This window comes from Malaclemys terrapin, chromosome 1 (genome assembly GCF_027887155.1).
Source record: "Malaclemys terrapin pileata isolate rMalTer1 chromosome 1, rMalTer1.hap1, whole genome shotgun sequence".
In the NCBI taxonomy this organism is placed as follows: domain Eukaryota; kingdom Metazoa; phylum Chordata; order Testudines; family Emydidae; genus Malaclemys; species Malaclemys terrapin.
This window is the reverse complement of record NC_071505.1, coordinates 8,511,647-8,529,703: the sequence shown is the minus strand read 5'-3', so window position 1 is coordinate 8,529,703 and position 18,057 is coordinate 8,511,647. Positions and strand designations below refer to the sequence as shown.

Sequence of the window (18,057 nt, the reverse complement as noted above, 5' to 3'; positions counted from 1 at the left end):
GTTTGAAACACATCCGCTATGGGGAGCTGTTTGCAATGGACATTCAGTCGGCACAGAGATGGATAATTAGGCTTGGAAGGATTCGATTTTTATCATTAAATGTCAGCTAATGTTATTTTCACTGTACACACTAAAACAGACAAAAATATATTTCCATCAATGATGATGGAAATTTACAGACGGGCAAAGAAAAATGCTACCTGAGAACTTTTAGGGTTTGATTTAAGGATATTTACTTGGTATATTTTGGCATGTGAGGTTGACAATCCGTGTTTTAACAATTATAAAACTTTTTGAATCTCAGTGTCTACTGGCGTTAAATAATTTTCATCAGATCTCCCCATTGTCTGACCTGCCCCCATCATTTCCAACCACTCTGAAAATGTAAATAGATAAAAAAATTAAATGCTTAAAATAAACAGGAATATTATCTGGCGAAATTATAAAAATGTAAGAATCGAACGCTGCTGAGCCTTTGGATAATGTAACATGGACATATCAAATCCAAGATGATTAGCCAGTTCTCTCCCACCCATGCACAGGCCGTGTTGAGATGAAGAGGATACATGCAGCCATGCAGAGAAAATATTCACCCATTTGTCCAGCATTTTCTGGGCCCCTGGTTACCACTCACACTGGTAAAACGCAGTACCACATTTGGCATCCTCCAGACCAAGAAAATGTTCACCTGGCAGAGCTGTACTTTTTCATCAAAGAATCAGAGGATAGTTTAGGGCAGGGGTACACCGGGAGGAGGAGGAGCTGGCTTGGGGATTTTCTCCCACCTTTCTCCAGAGTCCCAGGGGGCAGCATTAGGACTTTGTCAATATCCCATTTTTAGCCCAGGTGAAAGAGGAAAGGCACAGAGGCAGGGAAATGAGATAAAGCAGTAGCTTCCAGGCCAAGCCTTAGCACAGGGCTTTTCAAGCTCTTCCCTACCAGGGCCCCCCCCAAGGACCCCACTCCCACCTACCCAGGATCTTTCTCCCATTTAGCACTATGGGAAGGGAAGGGTGGTCTTGCCATTTGTTTGCAAACCTGCCCCCCTCCCCCACTGCCCCTGGGGCCTATGACCCACTGTCATTTCCACTTGATTCATAGACATGCTGGATCTGAGTGTGCATGGACACCCCATAGCACAACGAGGCCCTGATCCTGATCCAAGCCTCTAGGTACTACCATAATACCAATAATAATAGGAGGTCTGGTGCCTCTGGCTTAGGGCAGATCTGAAAGAGGGTTATAGGACATTCCTCAGACACAAGCACTTCAATTAATTGCAGAGAGAACCTTGCAGAGAGCACATAGGGGTTCTGCTATGCTTGATCTCTGTCAGACTCTGCCACTCAAAGGGGAAGGATTTGGGGACAGAGGGACAGGCCCATAGTCCCATTCCCAGAGATGGCCTGGGGGCTTCACAAGAGATCACTATGTGTTGGGGTCACCTCACGTGCAGCCCATGTCTGAATCTAGTCACTCTGAGTTCCAGCACCTCTGAACATTGTCCTGTGAGAGAGGCTAGTGGGGAACTGGAAAGAAAGCAAGTAACTAACCCACACTCCCTCCAGCTTAGAGTCCACAGACAGGCAATAGTCCCTGTGCAGGCTGTTACAAACAGCAACAATGGCTCTTGAATAAATTCAGTGGAACAAAATAAAGGTGAAAAAAACATCCAGAGGGTATATTTGCGGGCATGGAACTGGCTGAGTTAAATTATTGGCCAAGTTTCTAACAAAGCATGGTCTAGTCATGGTCAGAGCAGGGTACTGGGTATTAAACTCACTGGCTCTAGTCTCAACTCTACAATCATCTCACTATGGGACCTTCTTTCTGCAACTCATTTAACAGATCTGTGCTTCAGTTTCCTCAACTATAAAATGGATATAATAATTCATATCTGTTTTTGTAAAGTGCTTAGAGATTCACTAATGAAAGGTCTTATAGAAGTGCAGTGTTTGTGTATGTGCATATGCGTACCTGTGTACATGTGTGACCATGATTGATAAATCGTGAATAAACTGAAAAACATGGGATAAGTGGTATTAATTTTGCAGCTTCAAACTTTTCATCTGCACTCTGCCTGCTAATCTAACTCCGTCGGGACAACTTCTAACATTCCAGCAGGTTCAACACAGCTGCCGTTTAAAAGAAATCTACTTACAGTCTAAAAATATCCCAAACTCATGCCATAAATAACTTTATACCACAACATAATGTATTCCATAGCTCTTTTGTAGCTATAATCTTTCCCCCCTCACACCCACACATGCACCCTCTGTAACAGATAGAGAAATATTCTAATCTTGATAAAGAGGGATTTCTAGGTATATTATTATATTATCAAGATGGGATGAAATTCATCCCTGTGCAAAGGGCCAACACAAAAATGGGCTTAAGAGGTGCATTTTATACAGGGGTGAATTTGCCCATTTAGAGTACAGACCACCAGGAACCTGCAGTACATATATCTATCTGTGCTGGTGATACAGGGCACCTATCCCCAGCCAGAAATGACTGGATAGTGTCTCCTGAGAGGGCTTGCATGTAGTTACAATCATATCCATTTGAGCTGTAATTGAAAATTCAGCAGCATTAATAGATGGAATGGGCCTATGTTTAAAGCCCAAGTCTGGGGGTCAGAAGTTTTTGTGTCTCTTCCTCACTCTGCCATTCAATCTGTGGGTAACTTTAGGACAATCACTTAACCACTCTGTGCCTCAGTTTCCCTATCTGTAAAACAAGGATACTATCACCTGCCAGTATTCGGGCTTAATTAATTAGTTTGCTAAGTGCTCCATCAAAACTGCTATAGGAGAGCACAGTATTATCAAAGGTACTATATATTTGGGTTAGAGGGGGATGTGTTGGCTATTAAGACATGATCAATGGGGCTGAAGAAAGGCAGAAGAGAAAACTCTGCGCTGGCAATTCTTGTTCAACGTGTCTAATACACATAATGGCACTGGGAACCCTTGAATTATGGCACCGGCTAGAGGCCCCAGCTGAGATCTGGGCCCCATGGTGCACAGCATAATGCGTACACATGTCTATGCCCCAAAGAGCTTACAGTCTAAACAGACAGCAGAGGGTGGGAGAAAGGGAGTGTTGTTCTCCCTGTTGTACAGATGGGGATCTGAGGCACAGAGGAGATTGGGTAATTTGCCCAAGGTCAGACAGAGAGTCAGTGGCAGAGGTGGGAACCAATTTCAGATCTCCTGAGTCCACAGGCTGGTGCTCTAACCACAAGAACATCTTGCCTCTCACTTGGCCCTTCCACTGATTGCACTAGAGGGGCTGCACCCAGGTACTTGGCACCCACGTCCCCTGTGAAAACAGAGAGCAGGGAGGGACATGCCTGTCCAAGAGGGAATGTCGGTCACGCTGTGTCTGGAGGGCTGCACCCCACACCCTGCCCTGAAGCCCTCATCTCCAAGCCTCTGCAGCTATAGCAGTTCGCATGGAATTCTGCGTCCTTTTGCCTGCCAGAGTGTGGCGCTAAATCCCTTTGCTCTCTCTCTGCCTGTCTTCTCGCTCCCAGTCCCCGGGGGGCGAGGCACAGGGTAAAGGTGGTCCGTGCTCATTCCCCAGCTCTGCTATGGAAATAATGGCCTTTTTACACTGGGCAACCTCCGCTTTGCCCCCTCTTCGACCCCAGGAATAGTGCATTATGGGGGGGAAGAGGTGAGTCAGGTTAGTGCCGCCTGCTAACGCTCAGCCTCCCTTTGCCCTCCTGGAAGGTTTAATCCCTTCACTGCTGGGGAGAAAGGCCTCTGTTTTATTGATATATGCATACATAAAATGCAGGCAGTTCTGGCAAGGGAAAGATTAATTCCATTAAAGAAGGAGGAGGGATGCAATAGAGAGAGACTTCAGGAGGGGAGAGAGGCTGAGGGGCTGATTGTTGAGGGGTGAATAGACAAGACACTTGATATGATTCACTTACTGAGACAGACTGGCACGACCTGTGAAGCTTAGATCCTGATCCAGAATCCAATGGGGTTCAGATTCAGGCTTTTGATTTGGCCCATTATAGAGATAAGGAACCAGCCATCTTTCCCAAAGATCAGGCGTGTTCAGAGGTGGGAGTTTGGCTGAGACCCATCTTTGGGTTTTCATCCCCTTACCGAATAGCTGGTGGGTGGCTCAGAGGTCTGGCCAGCACTGCTGTGCGGGAGACTCAGCTCCAGAAAAAATGGGCGTGCCTCTTCTGGAACCCCTCAACGGAGGCTGAACACACAGGACATAACCAGATACAGTTGTAAAAAGCTCCTGCTGGAGAGGACAAGGCAGGGCTTGAAGCAGGAGGAAAAGGCCGTTCTAAGCACGTAGGCTATGGTTGCTTAGGCACGGGTGGCGTCTCTAAATTCTCTATTCCCGGTGATCCAGCGCATCTCTGAACCCTGCCCAGAGCCATTTCTTCATGGTTACAGAGAACACCGCTTCAGAGAGCGCCGCAACCTACCACTGTGGGATGTGGACTCGGAGTAGGTCCCTCTAACCTCACTTCTGCTTGCTGGTGATGCCTTAAAGGGCAGTGAGAGCAGCTCAGGAGGTTGACCTCTCCGGTCCCCTTCAGATATGCAGCCAAACGGTTGGAAATCCAGCTGGAGCCGGTCTGAATTATTTGGCGCTCTGGGGGTAGCAAAGCGCATGTGAGCACCTTCCACTCTCAGCAGCCGGAGCCCAGACAGGCAGAAGCGAAGCAGAACTGAACCTCATGAAGAAAAGTTCCATTCAGGTAACCGGAAGGGAACCTTCACTGAACTGTGCAAATAGCTGGCAGGGCCTTTCATTGTCACATGACATCACTCCTCCCGGCTTCATTTTGGATCACTGACCGGAACAAGACAAACCCCCACAAAAAAGGCTGTTCTTGAGTTAAATCCTGGCCTATCCAAACTCACACCCATTTTTGCACCCCTCTTCATCCTGCCTAGAGTTGCCAACTTTGTAATATTTAAAAACCGGACCCTCCAGCAGGAGTGCCGGAACCTTCCCTGCCCCACATCTTCCCTTTCAAGGCACCGCCTCTGCCCTGAGGCCCCACCCCCATTTGCTCCTTTCCCCCCCACCCCAGTCGCTCGCTGCTTTTCCCCTTTCTCCCGCCACTCCCTTCTGCCCAGGTCGGAAGGGACTCACCTGCAGAGCCAGGGCTGAGAGCTGCAGCCACCTGACGCAGGTAAGAGGCCACCCTGGCTGAATAGGGACTGGTGTGTGTGATGACCCGGTGCCTTTCCACCTCCTCTGCTTGCAGTAACCAGACTGTGGGTGTCCAGTTAATAGAACTGACCAGACTCTGGTCAAAAAACAGACACCTGGCCACCCTTCCTGCCCCACATACCTGGGAAAGCTTCTCGGACAATAGATGCTAATCTCCCCACAACCACACCTATTCGAGGAATCATTCCACTACTAATGCTCACAGCCTGTCGTATCTTGCACTGTGTGTTTTCCCTTGTGCTTTTAGAATGCTGGGATCTGTCATTTGTTTGCAACACCCACAGGGCTGCCCCATAGGCACAGGGAGGAACTATGGAAATGAGGAATAGTTATAATGACTCAGACTAGATGTCCCTTTACACCATACGCACACTCTAGCGCAACCACAAGTTATTGGGCTCAGGACAGGAATCACTGAGTGAAATTCTGTGGTCTGTGTTCCACCGATCAGACTAAACCAGTGATTTTCAACCTTATTTCATTTGCAGATCCCTAAACATTTTCAAATGGAGGTGCGAACCTCTGCGGACCTCCAGGGGTCTGCGAACCACAGGTTGAAAACGACTGAACTAGACGATTATAGTAGTCTCGAGAATCTATGGCCTGGTTTGTACACAATTTTTGCATTGATATAACTATATTGGGTCCGAGTGTCATTTCTTTACCAAACTATTTATAGCAATACAACCCCTAGTGTAGATGCAGTTGTACCAGAATAAAGGTGTCTCGTATCTGTATAAATTATTTGCATTCCCCTGTGGGAGTAGCCATACCAGTATAGGCACTTTTATACCAGTATAACTGCATCCGCACTAGGGGAGTTGTTTCACTTTAATTCTAGTAGTATAAATAAAGCAGTAGAACTTTTTCCCTGGAGGCAAACGAGGCCTTAGATTCAAGCTACAATGTCTGGGCTCATTCACATCTGGGGTTTCAATCCACTCTGCTGTACAGACCGGAACCAACTGCACAGTTCAGCTCCAGATCCAAGCTTCCCCAAACATTGGAACGGTGTGGATGTGGAAAGAGATTTGGACCCATTGTTACCAAGTCCCAGCAATCTCTGGAGAAACCCCCCACTTTATCCAAACCTATCCAGGGCACGTATTGAAAGGTGTCATAAAATCAGTCAATGAAATGTGATGTCACAAATGTAACTGAATGATGCATATGTTCACCAGCCCCCCCTCACACTTGATATCTCCGTTGGCCAATGTTGAATTATAATGGAACATACACAACTATATGAAACATGCATAAATAACCCAAGCATGCATTTTTAATTATGGAATCCTGATAACTTTCCCACTCCTAACAAAATCAAAATGAATTAAACTCAAGTAGCTGTCAGTGGCATAAAAAACATCTCATCATTTAAATAGCAACATGAAACGTACGCCTGAATTGCAGTATGGCTGGGACAGTTTGTTGTAATGATGCCGATTAACATATCTATCCATTTAATCGTTTCCAATGCAGAAGGAGATAGCAGCTCGGGTGATATCCAAATGGAAAGCCGGGTGAGAAGAAAGAAAGAAACAATAAAATGCATCACCAGGGAAGTCGCAGGACCAAATCAAGGGGAAAATTTCAGACAAATGATCAGCAAATACCTCCTGCCAGTGAGCTCTATTAGACAGCAAGACGTCCCCAAGGTATGGAGTAGACGCTCCATTGCTTGGGACATTCAGAACACACAGGATAGGAGAACTAAATAATATATGGCTGGGAACAGTCGGACAGTAGCAGAGACAGTTGACTAGATGCAGACACCTTTTTCCCCCAGGAGACACTAAGGAGGCTGAGTTCAGCTGGGATGTTGGAGTTAACGGTCCCCAGACTTAGCTGTCCAAGGGCAGATGTAAGGGAATTCTCAGTGTAGGGGCCTTTGGCTCTGGAGTTTGGATGGTTGACCTATAGGACATGGTGCAAGAGCCATCTTGGATACCATGGGGATGAGCCCGGTGTGCCCTGGACTAGGTGTACCCATCTTTCAGTGCTCCCTGGAGACCTCTTGCAGCCCAGCCTAGTCCTCGGTGCTTTTAACCCAGGCGCTCCGGGATGTATGCTCACTAGTACTTTGTCCAGTCTAGTTTTAACACGGCAGGCAATTAGGCGCCCACCCTGACTGTCTATCCATCCACGTTAGATATTTCCCAGGGGCCCCAACACCATGTTACCTAGGAGCCACTTTCCTTGAGCTACTTCCTATTCTACAGTCGACGTGAGTGCACCCTTGAGAAATCTGTCCCTGGCTAGTCCCACCAGCAATCATGCCTTTGCTGGGTGAAAAGCAGCAGCACTTTACATATTTGTTAATGTTGTAAAGCAATGGCAAAATGGACAATATTGCATTTGCAAAAAAAAATAAAAAAAAAAAAAAGCGCTTCTGGGGATATCATGAAGAATTCAAGTCAAAGGAAAAACAATTGCACCTGCCTTGGAGACTATCTTCCACCAGTTTCACTGATTGAGAAATTTGTTTCCTCCATGCAGTTGTAACACACGGTACTAAAATAAAGAAGAACGTCTGAAGTTGTCACAGACTCTATTCTCAATTGCACACAGACTGGATACAGCAGCCAAGGATGGAGTCACTAGGGATACCAATACATTCCCCATGGCAAGCTCATTATCTCCAACACCAGCTCCCTCCTCAGAAACTGTCCCAGGGCCCGTAACTAACTTGGATCCACACAAAGCATTTTCAAGGTGAAACTCTAGTCTATGCTGGAGACACTGTAGCTTTAACAGAGTAAGGGAGAGAGAGAGGAAGGGAATATGCTGCATAATAGGAGAGCAATGAAATTAATGGCATATAAGTTTAAATATCTCCTTTCATTGATTCTAATCTCAGAGCATTTGTGTTAACGTGTGGAACTGGCTGTTGCAGGGATTTAGAGAGTCAAATGTTGTTGGTGGGTTTTAACGAGGGCTGGATCATGGAACAATAACATTCACATGAACACATACTTCACGGTGCAAACTGACCCCTGCAAGAGTGTCAGGAAGGAATTCTGCATAGATTTGTATATTCCAAGGCCAGATGTTGTGATCATCCAGTCTGACCTCTTTTCTTCGACAGGCCAGAGAAAATTCCCAGAATAATTCCTTTTGAATTAGAGCATAGCTTTTACCAATAAATAAATAAATAAATCCAGTCTTGATTTAAAAATTGCCCGTGGTGGTGAATCAATCACCACCCTTGATAAATTGTTCCAATGGTTAATTACCCAAACTGTTAAAAATGTACATCTTATTTCCAGTATGAATTTGTCTCGCTTCAACTTCCAACCACTGGATCTTCTTGTACCTTTCTCTGCTAGACTGAAGAGCCCATCAGCAAATATTTGTTCCCATGCAGGTACTTACAGACTGTGATCAAGTCAGCCATTAACCTTCTCTTTGTTAAGTTAAATAAATTGAACTCTTTGAGTCTATCACTATGAGGCATATTTTCTAATCCTTTAACCATTTTCGTGGCTCTTCTCTGAATCCTCCCCAACTTATCAACGTCTTTCTTCAATTGTGGGCACTGGTACTGGATACATTATTCCAGGAGTGGTTACACCATTGCCAAATACACAGCTTCTTCCTTTACCATGTCCAGCATGACAATGAACTAAGTGTATAATCTTGTGGTTAAGGCACTGGACTGGGTCTCCGGAGACCTAGTTCAATTCCATGCTCTGCCACAACTTCCTGTGGGACCTCAGGCAAGTCACTTCGTCTCTCTGTGCCTCTGTTCCCCATCTGTACAATGGGGATAATAGCACTGCCCTACCTCACAGGGGCATTGTCAGGATAAAGCCATTAAAGACTCTGGTGCCCAGAAACTATAGTAATAAAGCTATGTATGTGCCATTGATTGGCAGCATGTAGAGAACCTAGCTCAATGGGGCGCTGATCTTGGTTGTGTCACAAACCACGGCCAAGATTTTCAAGAGATCGGCACTGGGCACAAACTAAAAATCAGACCCCTTTGAAGCGTTCCAGGTTGATCACCCAAAATCCCCGGTCACCCATGAAAAACTTGGCTAACCACAATAGGGAGTGGGGCTACATGAGAAGGGGATCACTTTCCTTTGAAAAATGAACAAGCAACCAGAGCAGTATGCTAGACTTGACAGACCAGTCATTGCCGGGTCATAAGAGGAGCATAACAGATTTTCACCAAAAGATTTCAAATAGAAGTGCTTCCCTTCCCCCTCCCCCTTTGCATTAGTTTCCCTGTCATATGCAAATATTAAATCATGGCATAAATTAGAGAGCGGTTTATTTATTTAAGTAGCGTGAATTCATCTCGCCTTTTAAAAAGAAATACATTTGCGGGGCTGGGGGAGAAAGAGACACTTCAGCTTTGTTAAATAATACCAAAAAAAAAAAAGCCACTTGAAAAAAAGCTGCTGCGAAACACCCCATTATCAGGAGGTGTTTAAAATGCGGAGAGTAGGTCTGAACTGTTCCCGAGAAGCACGACTGTCACATAGAATGGGGGCCAGAAGGTTAAAACACAGCCATCATAACCTTTATTACTTCATTTTTGCGAAGCCATTAACCCATAGGAGGGACCACAGATGTGCCCCAGCAACAGCAACTGGAGTGAAATTCAATCCTCGCATCAGAACCTAATTTATGATCAACCTGCCAGGAGGAGATGGGGGCGGGGGGGAGTCGGAGAGTGGCATTTCCGCATGGCAATATTGCAAGGAGACAGAAAGCAGCACATTTGGGGTGAGAAGAGTGTGCGTTAAAATCTTTCTCCAACCCCGTACTTACCCCCACACACAACTGGAGCAGATGTGGATGGAGGCAGCGCTGCTGTTGGTAAAGGGCCTTCCTGAGTGATGTCAACTCCTACGGGCAGGTGAACATCACAGAGATCCCCATTTAGTGCTACTGAAATAGGAATAAAAATGATCTAGAGAACTCAGCTGGGATCAGGACCCCAGCGTTCTAGGCGCTGTGCGGACATATAGGGAGAGACAGTCCTGGCCCTGAAGAGCTTACAGTCTAAATAGACAAGACAGGGTGGGTGGGGAAACAGAGGCATAGAGAGGGAAAGGGATTTTTCCACAGTCACATTGCAAGACAGTGACAGAGCAAGAAACAGAACCCAGGTCTCCTGAAACTCAGTCTAGTGTCCCATCCATTATATCAGGTTGGCTTTATTCCATCTACTCTCCCTGCCCGTGTCTCGTCTTCCACATTATCTCCCATATGCAACACCCATCCAGCCCGGTTTGTCAGGCCACTCTGGGTGCCCCCCGTGCCGTAAGCATCATGTGACCATGTGGCATCTTCATAGCTTGATGGCATCTTCATAGCTTGATGCATCATCACCACCACCACCATCCAGGGATGCTGTGTTACAATCAACCATCAAAATAAATTCACAGCCTTAGTTGGTCTACAGGCTAGAAGCCTGATCCCAACAAGGTGCTGAACGCCTCCTGGGAGATGCTGAGCATCCTGCACTCCGCCTGACTTCACGGGGAGCGAAGGGTGGGCTCGTCACCATAGGCTTGGAGGATGTAGGAGAGGCCAATGGGTATTGGGACTGTCCCAGCTTTTTAACTGGCTGCATTGTCACTGGCACCCTGGGTTGCTGCTGACATTGTGACTTCCACAGAATCTATTTCTCTTTTAAATGCACCCCTAAGTATTCTTCCTGATCTTTTAGCAGATTAAAGTACATTTGTAATGACAAAGGGAATCAAACATTTACAGGTGTATGCATGCTATGTTGTTGACAGGACTTCTTGCTTTCACAGCCATGTAAGTTTCATGCTGCTCAACGTTTTCCTAGGCAGGGCACTACTACTGAGGTTTCACATGCCCGTAGGCCGAGGCTGGGTGGGTTATTGTCACTGGGTGATCTCACAGCAGTCTCACTAAACTCCTTCATACTCAACTCAGAAATGGCATGTGCATAATGTCAGGGATGCTTAAATCGACTCCAGTCAACTGGCTCCCGGTCCCGTCACACATCCAGCCTCCACAGATTGGAAGAGCTGCCCAGACATCTCGCTTTCTCAACCACGTCAATGCAAACACGAGGATCCCATTGCACTGCAGAACCCGCCAAAGATAAGATTAAAATCCCCAAACCCTCTAAGGAACCACATCAGGACCCTTGCACACAGCTTCAATGCGGAGGCTCAATGGAAAGCCACGTGGAACGTTTTGACGCTCAAAACAAACAGCTCATCGTTGACCCTTCCAAGGAACCACCGGGTTTCGATTTCTGTCAAAGTCTGGTGCAGACTGAATCGCATCAGGACATCTCCTGGGAGATGTGGACAAACCCTCTTTAAATGGAAAATGAGGCAAACCCCTGCATGCAACTGTGGTCACCAGGCACAAAGGATGGAGCACATCATAGCTGATTGGCCCCTTTGTTCTTTGGCTGGGGCCCTAAAGGACATTCACCACCTCACTGCTGCAGCAACGTACTAGCTATCAAATCTAGATATACATTTGTAATTGTTGCTCCCTACCCAAGCCATACAAAAGAAGAAGAACTGGGGTGAACAGAGAGTCTGTAGCAGATCAGGGAATTGAATCCAGGCCTCCTAAATCCTGGGCTGATGCCTTAACTACTGGACCATCCAGCAAGCAGTCTGAGAACCATGGGATTGAAAGCTTGTCTACACAGTACAGCTTTAATGCACACTAAGGAATTTTTTTAGTGCATGCCAGTACAGGAGCCAGTTAGTAACACACTGGTGCACCTTAGAATCCACATCCCTCTAGAATCCTAGATTAGGGATGGAAGAGACCTCAGGAGGTCATCTAGTCCAATCCCCTGCTCAAAGCGGGACCAACACCAACTAAATCCAGTGGGCATTGCTACAGTGTGTAGACAAGCCCAGAGAGTCAAGATGAGAGGAAGACAAAGGAATATCCAGAGGTAGCAAATGGGTGGAGACTCCAAAGGAGGAGCCAGTGGACAACATAACAGTGAGGAAGGAGACCTGAAATGACAGAACATCCTGAGGAGACAAGGGCAAAGGAAGTTCAGGTAAGGAGGCAATGGACTCTCTGTAAAGAGATAAAGGGGATGAGGGCAGCCTAGACATGTCCACAGGAAATGAGGACAAGGACATTTGAGGTGATGAGGTCACACACTGTCCATAGAAGACAAGAGGCATGACACTACAGCACACGGAAAACAAGAGAAAAGTCAAGGCGTAAGTTACCTTCAAGGAGACGGTAGGCCGTACCCTAACCACAAAGTGAACATTTGGAAAAGTTCAATTCCTTTCTAAACCCCCTTTACTCTTCCCTTCCATAATGCCCTCCCATTCTCCCCACTTGCCATTTTTCTTCCACCACTCCATGTCCTGGATGGGATCGAAGGCAGAAGAGCTGAGGAAAAGGCTGTCCTCCCAGCACGACAGGCAGCAGTCAGTGCTGTGAAGCATACAGACAGCAAGGTTTCCAGCCCACTCCCACTGGCCGCAATGGAGTTGCACCTGCTTAGATCAAGGTTGAATTGAGTCCACAGCATTTGGATGGTTTAAACAAGCACCCAATTAAATCAATCTTCCAGCTACTGTTGGACCATCACTAGTTTCAGCTTCTGCAATACATTCATACATAATACTTAGCATTTTGTAACCTTTCGGTCTCTGGGCATTTCTATACAGTTGGTTAGAATTATTAACCATCCACCTTCGCCGCCCCCCCTTTTTAACTAATGGGGAAACTGAGTAACAGAAAAGTCTAATGACTTGCCCAGGGTCACACACTGAGTCAGCGCCTGTTACTCCCACTCCAGTGCTTCAGTCCCCTCGTAAAATCAGAGAGGGGCCAGAGCCAAAACCCTGGATCTGAACTTCACAGGAGTTCGAATAAGGATCCAATGTTAGTCGCTCGAGCCAGTCTCTGTTTAAAATTCAGCACTGGGTTTGGAAACAGGATAATGACAACGATCAGTCAGTCCTGGAGGAGGAAAGTGGGAGGAAGCATATAGAGTGGATTCTGTCAGGAAACAAAAACAAACAAATAATAACTGGGCTCCCTACAGACAATTAAGCAGCAGTTAATGAAATCACCTGCTACCAACAGGACTAACAAAACAGAAAATAAGTCACGTCAGTGCCTGCCAGTACATCCCTGGCACCGGGAAAGGGGCCTGATGGCGGATACAAATTTAGTGCCAGTGATATCATCTTGCTTAGAGGGGCCCGCATGCCGCAGAGCGCGAAAGGGCAACACTGCCATCACAACGTTTAAGAGGACGGTGCCTGGGATTTCCTTATCAGGGAAGAGAGCAGCTTAAATGAGCTGGATCACAGGATGGGAGATAGAAACAGGTGGGTGAGCCTGCAAAGCTGGGTCATGACGAAAATCATGGACTTGGGGAAGCAAGTCTCTCTTTTTAGGTTATTAATTAACAGTGCCATATGGCGGTGTAATGAGTTTGTGGTCATTTATGGACTTCACGATTGTCGCTGCTGCACACCACTCCGATCACTACAGCAACAGCAAGGATAGAACTCGGATCCTCCTATTCCACCGGCCCTCCCCTCCCGGCTTGAGCTGAAGGGGAATCTCTGTGAGCAGTATAAGGCAAATGACACACACATGAACAGTGGTGATTCCGTCTCGCCGAGGGAGGTGATGCACATGCAGGTTAGCCACTGTGTTGCAAAGTTAAAAACAGAAAGAACAATTTATAAAATGTAGCCTTTCACTGTTTGCCCTTTGCAGCTACTTTTTGCACATCATTCGCAGTATTGCCAAACCCAAACATTCAAGAATCATGAGTTTGTCCTGAAAAAATTGAGAGTTTGGCTTAAAAATCATCAGATTTTTTAAAAACCATTTTTGGCTTCCCTTCCGGTTTTTGAACCATTAGGTTTCGTGTTTTCAAACTTTTCTCCACAACCAGGAACCCTAGAAACTTTGTTCTCCCCTTTCAAATGAAATCTGAGAGTCTGACATAATCTTATGACTCCAGGAGCTGGGGCTTTAAGAAAAACACCAAATATCATTTCAAATAAAATCTGCATGATTCACTGCATGATTCACCTTAGACAGAGAAACCAGAATGGTAAATTTTAACCTTCCGATCTTTTCATACATTGCCCCAATGCTGCTTCTATTCCACATGTCCATTCAACCCTGGGGAAAGTAATTGGTTTTTGAAGGACAAGAAAACGTCCATTGGTTTGTCTACATTAGCATCACCCAGCATAACAAAGGCCAAGTGAACAGATTTTGCTGCTTGAGCCACTATATTTTTATGACAATTTTACAAGGCTTAAACACTATCACAAACTTACGTTAGACTATAAACGCTTTCGGACAAGGATCGACTCCTACTTGGTATTTGTACAGCATGCAACACAATAGGCCCTGCCTCCTGATCTGGGCACGACAGTAATATAACTGAGTCCTGATCCACAAACAGTGTTTGTTCCTTTATGACTGTGTCAGTTACAGGATGGGATTTATTTATTTTTTTACTAAGACAATTAAAGGCCCGGCTTGACAAAGCCCTGGCTGGGATGATTTAGTTGGGAATTGGTCCTGCTTTGAGCAGGGGGTTGGACTAGATGACCTCTTGAGGTCCCTTCCAGCCCTGATATTCTATGATTCTATGAAAAGCAGTCCAATGCTCCTAGTCTGGACACAATTAAACCAGTATAAAGCTACCTTATCCCAGTATAGCCTATTTCCCTTCACAGGAAAAAACTGCTCATTCCCAAACCTTTCATATTAAAGAAAGGGTTACATGATTTTTTTAAACTGTATTATGGTCATTTATTTCACAAAAGATGCTCCCAGGTGAGACCCAGTCTGATGCATCCACGCCATCTAAAATGCTAAGAGATGTTGAACCAGGAGCATTAATGCAGCAAGCCTGCAAGATTCTGCATGCTTCATATATCATATGTTTAGACAGAGAGAAGTGTCCACACAATACCAAAAGCACCACACACAATAAGCTCAAACATCACTCTGATGCCTAGAATCTCTATGGAGTCAGTGTGAAGTGATAGAAACAGCTACGTGAATGACTGGCTGCTCTTTTTATTTAAAATATCACCAGGTTCAGACATCATTGGGAATTGTGGTTTGATACCATCCGCTTTTTAAGTTCTCAGCCATTTACTTCTGCAAGTTTCCTGCCATGACCGATTCTTACACTGACAGCACAGTTATGCAGTCTAAGAGGCAGAGAGGAATTGCATTAGCATGCATAACCTGTACTTATTGTTCAGGTTAGTTCCATCATCAATACATTCCCCCCACACCCTAAGGAGATAAATCGATCACACATGAAATCCAAAAGAAAACTGACAGAAACATGGGGAGTGGGGAAATGATCAAAGTATCTGCAGTGTGCAAAACCCCAGCCACCTCGTCTGATACCACTGGTAATAACTAACCCCCTGATAACCCTGTTTTGATCATGTGTATCACAAATGAGGCAAACACAGGGAGATTTGTGCACTGCCAGGTCACTATGTTTAATTAGATTTCATCAGAAAGATTCTGAAAAATGAATACGATGAGATTTGTGCCAGCATCAGTGATAACCTTTTCCCCACAGCTCTATAATTTATTGTCAGGCACCAGAGAAAGTTACTGAAAGTCCTGAGGCAGATTAATTCCAAACCATGTACATAGACCACAGCAACAGGAGGTTGTGAAGCTCGCAGGGTTATCACAACAGTATCTTGCATTTATAGCACCCCTTAAGCACCAAAGATCCTTTGCAAATATAACAAAAGGGATCTACAATACAAACTATGGGTAAAATTTTCAAAAGTGCCTAAGTCTCTTAGGAGCTTAAACTCCATTTTCAAAAGTGACAGGCACTTAAGCTCAGGTTCTCAAAGGTATTTAGATGCTTAACGTGCAATGGGAGTTAGACACCTAAGTACCTTTGAGGATCCAGACCTTAGGAACCATGGAACTTTGACTGATTTTAAAAATGTTACCCAGTGTCTGTACAATAGGCAGAGCTGGCAGCTATGTAATTAAGGTTGCATAACACTTGCCATTAATCACCCACTACTAAAATGCAGTCGTCACCTCTGGAGAGGAACACAGCTGCTATTTAACAGCACACAGCATCACTATTTAATACACCGGTTAAATGAATGCAATTAAGAACCAGCCATAGCTACCATAACAACCTGCTACTTTTAGGTTTACGCCAATTGATAGAAGCTTGATGTTTTGGAGCAGAAGGTCCCAGAGCTGATCCTGGATATTGACAACAGTTTCTGTATTAGAGCTGGTTGGAGAAACTTTGATGGAGCCCTGTTCTGTTAGAATATGTAGTTCTGTCAGAATCGAAGAGCTTCGTAAAACTGTGTTGATTGTGCCAGAATTTTGTTTCAGAAGAAAAACAAAGTTCCAATACACCTCTACCCCGATATAACGCGACCCAATATAACAGAAATTCGGCTATAACGTGGTAAAGCAGTGCTCCACGGGGGCGGGGCTGCACACTCCGGTGGATCAAAGCAATTTCAATATAACCCGGTTTCAACTATAACGTGGTAAGATTTTTTTGGCTCCAGAGGACAGCGTTATATTGAGGAAGAGGTGTATTTACAGTCTCAGCCATTTTTGGCTTTTTTTTTTTTTTTAGGGCTGTTGATTAATCGCAGTTAACTCACGCGATTAACTCAAAAAAATTAATCGCACTTAAAAAAATTAATCACAATTAATCGCAATTTTAATCACACTGTTAAACAAACAATAGAATCCCAATTGAAATTTATTAAATATTTTTGGATGTTTTTCTACATTTTCAAATATATTGATTTCAACTACAACACAGAATACAAAGTGTTCCGTGCTCACTCTATATTACTTTTGAATACAAATATTTGCACTGTAAAAACAACAAACAAAAGAAATAGTATTTTTCAATTCACCTCATACAAGTTCTGTAGAGCACTCTCTTCGTTGTGAGAGTGCAAATTACAAATGTAGGGTTTTTTTTGGTGACATAACTGCACTCAATAACAAAACAATGTAAAACTTTAGAGCCTACAAGTCCACTCACTCCTACTTCTTGTTTCTTTTAGCGATTGGCAGAACAAGTTTGTTTACATTTACAGGAGATAATGCTGCCCACTTCTTGTTTACAATGTCACCTGAAAGTGAGAACAGGCATTCGCATGGCATTTTTGTAGCTGGCATTGCAAGGTATTTATGTACCAGATGTGCTAAACATTCATATGCCCCTTCATGATTTGACCACCATACCAGAGGACATGCATCCATGCGAATGATGTTTGTTTAAAAAAATGTGTTTATTAAATTTGTCACTGAACTCTTTGGGGGAGAATTGTATGTCTCCTGCTTTGTGTTTTACCCGTATTCTGCCATATATTTTGTGTTATGGTAGTCTAGGACAATGACCCAGTCCATGTTGTTTGGTTTAAGAACTTTTTCATTGCAGATTTGACAAAACATAAAGAAGGTTCCAATGTGAGATTTCTAAAGACAGCTACAGCACTTGACCCAAGGTTTAAGAATCTGAAATGCCTTCCAAAATCTGAGAGGGATGAGGTGTGGAGAATGCTTTCTGATATCTTAAAAGAGCAACACTCTAATGTGGAAACTACAGAACTCAAACCACCAAAAAAGAAAATCAGCCTTCTGTTGGTGGCATCTGACTCAGATGATGAAATTGGACATGCATTGGTCCGCACTGCTTTGGATCGTTATCAAGCAGAATCCGTCATCAGCATGGTCGCATGTCCTCTAGAATGGTGGTTGAAGCATGAAGGAATACAAGAATCTTTAGCACATCTGGCACGTAAATATCTTGCAACACTGGCTACAACAATGCCACGCAAA

At 44.8% G+C, this 18,057-nt stretch overlaps 1 protein-coding gene across 1 annotated transcript in view; it reads right to left on the bottom strand.

Annotated features, from left to right (window-relative positions):
• PLXNA4 (plexin A4) overlaps positions 1-18,057 on the bottom strand; it is a 632,199-nt gene that overhangs the window by 535,967 nt on the left and 78,175 nt on the right. The gene's annotated exons all lie outside the window — the stretch shown is intronic.